The sequence below is a fragment of the Piliocolobus tephrosceles genome, chromosome 3 (assembly GCF_002776525.5).
Source record: "Piliocolobus tephrosceles isolate RC106 chromosome 3, ASM277652v3, whole genome shotgun sequence".
NCBI classification, from domain to species: domain Eukaryota; kingdom Metazoa; phylum Chordata; class Mammalia; order Primates; family Cercopithecidae; genus Piliocolobus; species Piliocolobus tephrosceles.
The window spans coordinates 115,935,546-115,941,786 of record NC_045436.1 but is presented as its reverse complement, the minus strand read 5'-3'; the positions used below and the strand labels follow the sequence as shown (position 1 = coordinate 115,941,786).

General features: G+C 40.4%; 1 pseudogene across 1 annotated transcript in view; it reads right to left on the bottom strand.

Moving 5' to 3' along the window:
• The window catches only part of LOC111531285, a 7,138-nt pseudogene extending 1,383 nt beyond the window's left edge, over positions 1-5,755 (bottom strand). The window contains exons 1-2 of the transcript XR_002728217.2: positions 5,703-5,755; positions 2,289-2,363 (exon numbers count right to left, since the gene is read on the bottom strand). The product of XR_002728217.2 is annotated as an elongation factor 1-beta pseudogene (transcript). The remainder of the gene's footprint in view (positions 1-2,288; positions 2,364-5,702) is intronic.
• Between the last annotated feature and the right edge of the window lie 486 nt (positions 5,756-6,241).

The following is a 6,241-nucleotide window of genomic DNA, read 5'->3' as shown; positions in this document are numbered from 1 at the left end:
TTTTTTTTTTTTTTTTTTTTTTTTTTTTTTTTTTTTTTTTTTTTGAGGCAGAGTCTCACTCTGTTGCCCAGGCTGGAGTGCAGTGGCGTGATCTTGGCTCACTGCAAGCTCCCCCTCCTGGGTTCACGCCATTCTCCTGCTTCAGCCTCCCAAGTAGCAAGTAGCTGGTGCTACCGGCGCCCACCACCACGTCCGGCTAATTTTGCTTTTGTAGTTTTAGTAGAGACGGGATTTCACGGTGTTAGCCAGGATGGTCTCCATCTCCTGACCTCGTGATCCACCCGTGTGGGCCTCTCAAAGTGCTGGGATTACAGGCATGAGCCACCGGGGCTGGCCGGAAACATAACTTTTAATAGCCTCAGAAATAGACTACTGTATGGGCATTTGATACGAAAGAGGTAGCATTATATAACGTGGAAAAAGGTGCTGGGACAATTGAGTATCTGTACGGGAAAAAATCAAATTGGACCCTGTCTCGGATGCTGTGGTGCCCTTCCCAGTTTTCCCCTTCAGAATGGTGACACTAATTGTTCCAGCTGCAATATTGCTAATTGACAGGTCGCAGCTGAATCACTCCTCAGGAATTGCCCTTGGCCTACAGGAGCTGCCTTGCTGAAGGCTGTGGTCCCTCCCTGAAGGCAGCTCACATCCAGAGACTGGCTGATGTGGGGATACAAATTCTATCAATTTGAGACAAGCTGAAAGCTCCTAGGGGACCTGCTGGGGCCTCTGCTGTATGTGCTTCACCATTCAAGTTTCTCCTCTGCCCAGATCTGCCCTCCTCACCTTTTTTCAGGTATCGTTCCCATGCTCATGCTCCAATAAACCGCATGTTTACAAATCACCATCTCAGAGATCTTCCCAGGGAGGTCTACCTAAGACCCCTAACTTATACCATACCCCACAATCAGCTCCAGGTAAATTAAAACTAAAGTACAGAAAGATGGAAATAATTTGTACAAGGTTACACATCTGAACAATAATAGAGGTGAGATTTAAACCTGAGAAGTCTGGCTTTAGAGTCTCTGCTCTTAATCCTTAATGGCAAAGAAAATAAACCACTTATGACTGCATGGAGTATCATGGATGAATTACACAAACATACTGTGGAGCAAATGAAGCAAGGCACAAAAAATACAAAGAGTATGATTTCACTTATGTGAAGCACAAAACCAGGCAACGTAAGTTGGATTGTTTAGAAATGCATACACAGAAAGTAAACGTAAAAAGAAAGGCAAAGGAATGACTATGGAAAAAATCAGGAGGTGATTACTCAAAGGAAACAGGAAGAGGTGAAATAAGGAAGAGGGTTTTGAGAATGTTGGTAATGTGTTATTTCTTTATCTGAGTGGTTGTTACACATATGAACACTTACCATTTATATGTGTTTCACATTTATAATAATGGTTTTAAACTATAGCTATGTGTCCTTTTCTTTTCTTTCTTTCTTTCTTTTTTTTTGAGACAGAGACTCGCTCTTGTTGCCCAGGCTAGAGTGTAATGGAGTGATCTCTGCTCATTGCAACCTCCACCTCCTGAGTTCAAGAAATTCTCCTGCCTCAGCCTCCCAAGTAGCTGGGATTTACAGGCATGTGCCACCATGTCCGTTTAATTTTTGTGTTTTTAGTAGAGACGGGGTTTCACCTTGTTGAACAGGCTGGTCTTGAACTCTTGACCTCAGGTGATCCACCCTCCTCGGCCTCCCAAAATGCTGGGATTACAGGTGTGAACCACAGCACCCAGCCAGATATGTGTTCTTTTCACTTTTTTGGTGAATGTGACATATCTTACAATTTTTTTAAAAAATGGAATAAAGAAATCCATGGTGAGAGGTGAGACTGCAGTAGGAACCCTGTGAAAGATATGCTAAGTGTCTTTTCTCTTCAGCCTTCACCATAAAATTTTGCAGAAGCCTTCACAAGTTGTCTGGTTATGAGCAAGCAACTCTGAAGTCCTGGTGGTCCAGAGAGGTGTTGCTTCTGATCTCTTTCACTATGGAGCCATAGAGAGCTGAACTTCCCATCTCCCAGTGGAGCTTTGAGGCATATGTTTTAATTTGCCTGCTTTCTCTCCTGCATGGCGTTAGGCATCTCAGAGGCAACATTCTGAAACAAAACTCATCAGTAGCAGGATGAGCCTTTAAAATTCTTTCTTTTTCTTCCTGAGATTGAGTTCATACAGCATGAAATGATAAGGGGAACAGATACTCTTGTAACATAATCACACATGATATGGCCACAAGATCTGAGTAGTATGAAAGATCTGATTACCTTGCAGGTACTACTTACCTCCAAGAAAGCTCCCTCTCATCCTTTGCTCCTATGTCATTTGGCAGGCAAAGAGTTAGGGATAAAGGGCTGATACTGAGGTTAAAAGGAGGGAACCACTAGAAGTCCTGAGCAAAGGGGACTTCTGGTAGAAGAAAACAGTAGAATGAGGGATATGAGGTTCCTTAACCAACTTTAAGGAGATGACCAACTGAGTGAACCAGAAGTCAACAACTGTGACATTGCAGTAGTATGAGAAATGTGTGCCCAAGGCAGTGACTAGGGTTCAGACATCACTCTGGACTCCCAAGTCATTCCCATCTTATATTTTTTTAATTATTTCCAGCTATTTGTCAGACTAAGATTTAGGCCATGTGGGACAAGGATTGATCTGTTTCCTGTCATCCTCAATGGGAACACAGTTCTGGAGGCTCCACATATATTCAGTTTACCGACTCTACAAGCACATGTTATGCATCATATATCTGAATAGGGCTCTGAGAGCCACAGATAACACAATTCTTTCTATCAAGGAGCTCACAGTGTAGCTGAGGAGGCAACAGGCTATCTGACAAGGAGAGTGCCAAGCCCTTCTCAGGCTGTGGGATGGGTCTCAGGGATAGCCCCTGTGTTAGAGTGTACCTATGAGTTAAAATACATAATCATGAAAGAGAAAAATGAAATGGAGTGTTCGACTTGGAGTAAGGGATTTGGAAAAAAATTCTAGGAGAAATAGTTGAAGAGCTGAAGTTGAAAACAAGTAGTTACTGTTACTTTGAATTTAATTATCTTTCTGAAAAAAAAGTTTTCTTTCAATTTATATTTTTTTCTTCTCACAGCTTTTACACTGTTGTGCTTTGAATCCAGTAAGTGCATAAGGAGTTGGGGAAGGACATTTGGGGAAGGGGCTGGAGTACAGTTTTAAAGGTTAAGACTTCTAGATGGGACATGTAAGCATACATACAGAAACATTTATTTCTTTCAAATATGACTTCTTGGGCAATTAACGGAATAACACTTGAATTAAAGTCCTTTTATGATAACATAGAGCAATGGAGCATGACTAGGAAAAACAAAGAATCATACTCTTTCCTATCTTGATTTTTCAATGGATTCTTGAAAAACTGTAAGAAGAGATAAACTCAATATTTAATGGTTTAGAAACCTAGCCAACTCTGCAGGCATTTATCAAGACATTTCAGTTGTTTGGTTTTATGAAAGTCTTTGTTTCCATTATTATTGCAAAGAATAAACTTTTATTTGTTTACTGAAGAGTTTCTAAAGTGTTGGAATTTTAGCAGCAGGAAATTCATTTCTCAACTTGCACTTACCACGTAGGAGGCATCAAATTGCTCATGAATTAGTAGGCTAAAAGCCCTTGTTGTTTCCTGGTGGGACACTTTCACAGTGCTGGAGAAAACTGAATACCAAGTGTTTTTCGTCATGTGTCTTGGGACATGTTACTGAGGGTCTGAGATTTACATAGAATTTATAGGAGGCAGTGCCATTGAGTTAAGTAGAGAGGAATCTAGATCCTAGAACAATGCTGTGGAGTCGGAAGGCTGTGCCAACAGTGTCTACTGTGCTGAACCTTTAGCTACTACTTCTTTCTCACATGCACTGAGTCAGAAAATGCTGTTTCATGGGCTGTAGCTACTTGTCAGGTCACTGACTCAACAAACTGAAATATTAGACAAAGAAAATGTTGTGCAATTGCAGTTGCTCACTCATAGCACAATCTGTAGCCTCAGATTTGCCAATCTTAGTCCACTAAGAGGAGCCAACATGAGGCAAAAGGAGAAACAGTCTGACCTTAGCTATAAAGGACAACACGATGCCAGCACACTAGGGTCATGCACGCTCTTTTCCTCTTTCATTGAATTGGCGGGCCCATGACTAATTTATGCAAATATGACATGGAAAATAATTTCTTGAAGAGAGCTCTTTTGTGCCAAATGTTCCCTAGTTTTCTTTTGGCCTGGCCAATGGATGATATTCACTTATTTTAGGGTCAGGCTTCCAATTTTCCTGCAAGACAGGGCCAAGAAATGTTTATTTCACAAAGAGGCCAAGGTCTGAGATGCAAGACTACGACTGAGTGAGGTCCCAGAGCAGGATGACAATAGAAGATGGTTTCACTGGCATTCCATTCCTTTCTCCTCCCCACCCCCAATCTCAGAGTGGCCATGGTTCACTGAAGGAATAGTAATTGTCATCTAAACCTGGAAACAGTGGTGCTTGGTACTTGAGTGATGAGTCATTTAAATTTATTCACGTTCCCACTGGAAAAACTCTCTTCTCTCAACTAACAGGATATGAATACCATCTCCCTAACGTCATTAAGATATAAGAAGGAACTTTCGTTATAATAAAATCAAGTATCTAGAAAAATTATTCTGCAATAGGAGAATGATAGTCTCTTGGTTCTACAGGAGCTCACTATTGGTCAACAAGTGTTTCCAGGCATCACTTACAGTCCCTCTGAGTTCTACCTGCAATGCGGTCTGAACATACTGCTCTTCCACCTGCACTGTCCTGTACTGGGTGGCTCTATTTTTTCCCTAGATTTAATTCATTTTCTTTTTCTCCATCTAGTTAGCTCTGTTAGAAGAATATGTTTGTCCTAGAGTTTGTTCTCATTGGACTGCTTGGTGAAGGTGGTTCTTTTAACACAAACTATGGTTCTAGAAATGAAGCATTAAAAGATCGAGTATTTATTCCACATGGGCTAGACATCTCTTTCTATGTCTTGAACTTCTATAGCATTCTGAATACAAGTAGAAATTCACAGTAACTAGCTCTGGGTCCGCTTTTATTGCTCCCAATCCATGTCTACTGGAAACACTGAGTTCTGAGCAATAACTAATGTCTGCATACCCTGGTGAATGAATGATCCTAAGTGAAGGTGGAGAGAAATAGCACTTCACAAGTGGAAGGGACCTAAAAAATAAATCTGCCCCATCTCTCTCAATTTCCTGATGAACAAAGAGATATTCAGAGAAATTACTCATTCACAGTTGCTTCTTGGTGGTAGCCAAGTGCCTGATATCCACTTCTAAGGAACTGTTAGTTACACTATGATGTCTATTGTGTTAATATTATGAAAAGGGCTGCAATAAAATGTATTCACTTCAACAAATAGTTATTGATTCTCCCCTATGTACAACTACAGTTTATGATATGCTGGTCACAGACCTCAGTGCTCAGGATACCCACAGTCTTTGCTTTCCTGGAGTTCACATTTAACTGAAGGATTCATTACAAGTAAAACACGATTTGTATTATGGTTATGACCTTTAGTTGTCACACTATGCAATGAGATAATTTGCACTGGAAATGGCTGGCTGCATGTTGCTCTACAAGTGTAGTGAGCATGTTATCTTCTGTCTTCTGTGGCATTCCGAATTTAAAACACTCTGCTCTATGAGTGCATACTTAGAGCCAGGTATCCTGTTTTCTGGTTCTGAAGATGTGGTCACAGTAATCATGGCACGTGGCAGGGTAGGCTGTTTAGAAGGCATGCTAAAAAGGCATGCAACAAGCAACTGGAGGAAACAGGAGAGAATGTAAAAGAGTAAAGTTATCCAAAACCAATTGGGAAAATTTGTTTTATAATATTTTAGATTATATATATTTTTTTGCTAAGGAGTTATAGTAAATTAGAGTTTTCTGTAAATATTTTTTTGTATAAAAATTAATTACCTCATGATATAGAAAATAAAGGAGTTGAGGGGAGCACTGAACAGACTCCAGCAATGTGGCCACTGGAAGGCGGCTTCTCTGTGGAAAGGCCTCGCCTTAACCCTAGTGAAATAACCCCTCAGGCCATCTGCCTTTTTTACTTTTGATTTCAAGCTTTTTTTTTTTTTAAAAAAAAAAAAAAAAAACCAACATCCTACTGACTGGATTACAGCCTAGAACACTGGCGTTCTGAAGGTTTTAAATAAAATATTACTAATGCCACTATATATAAA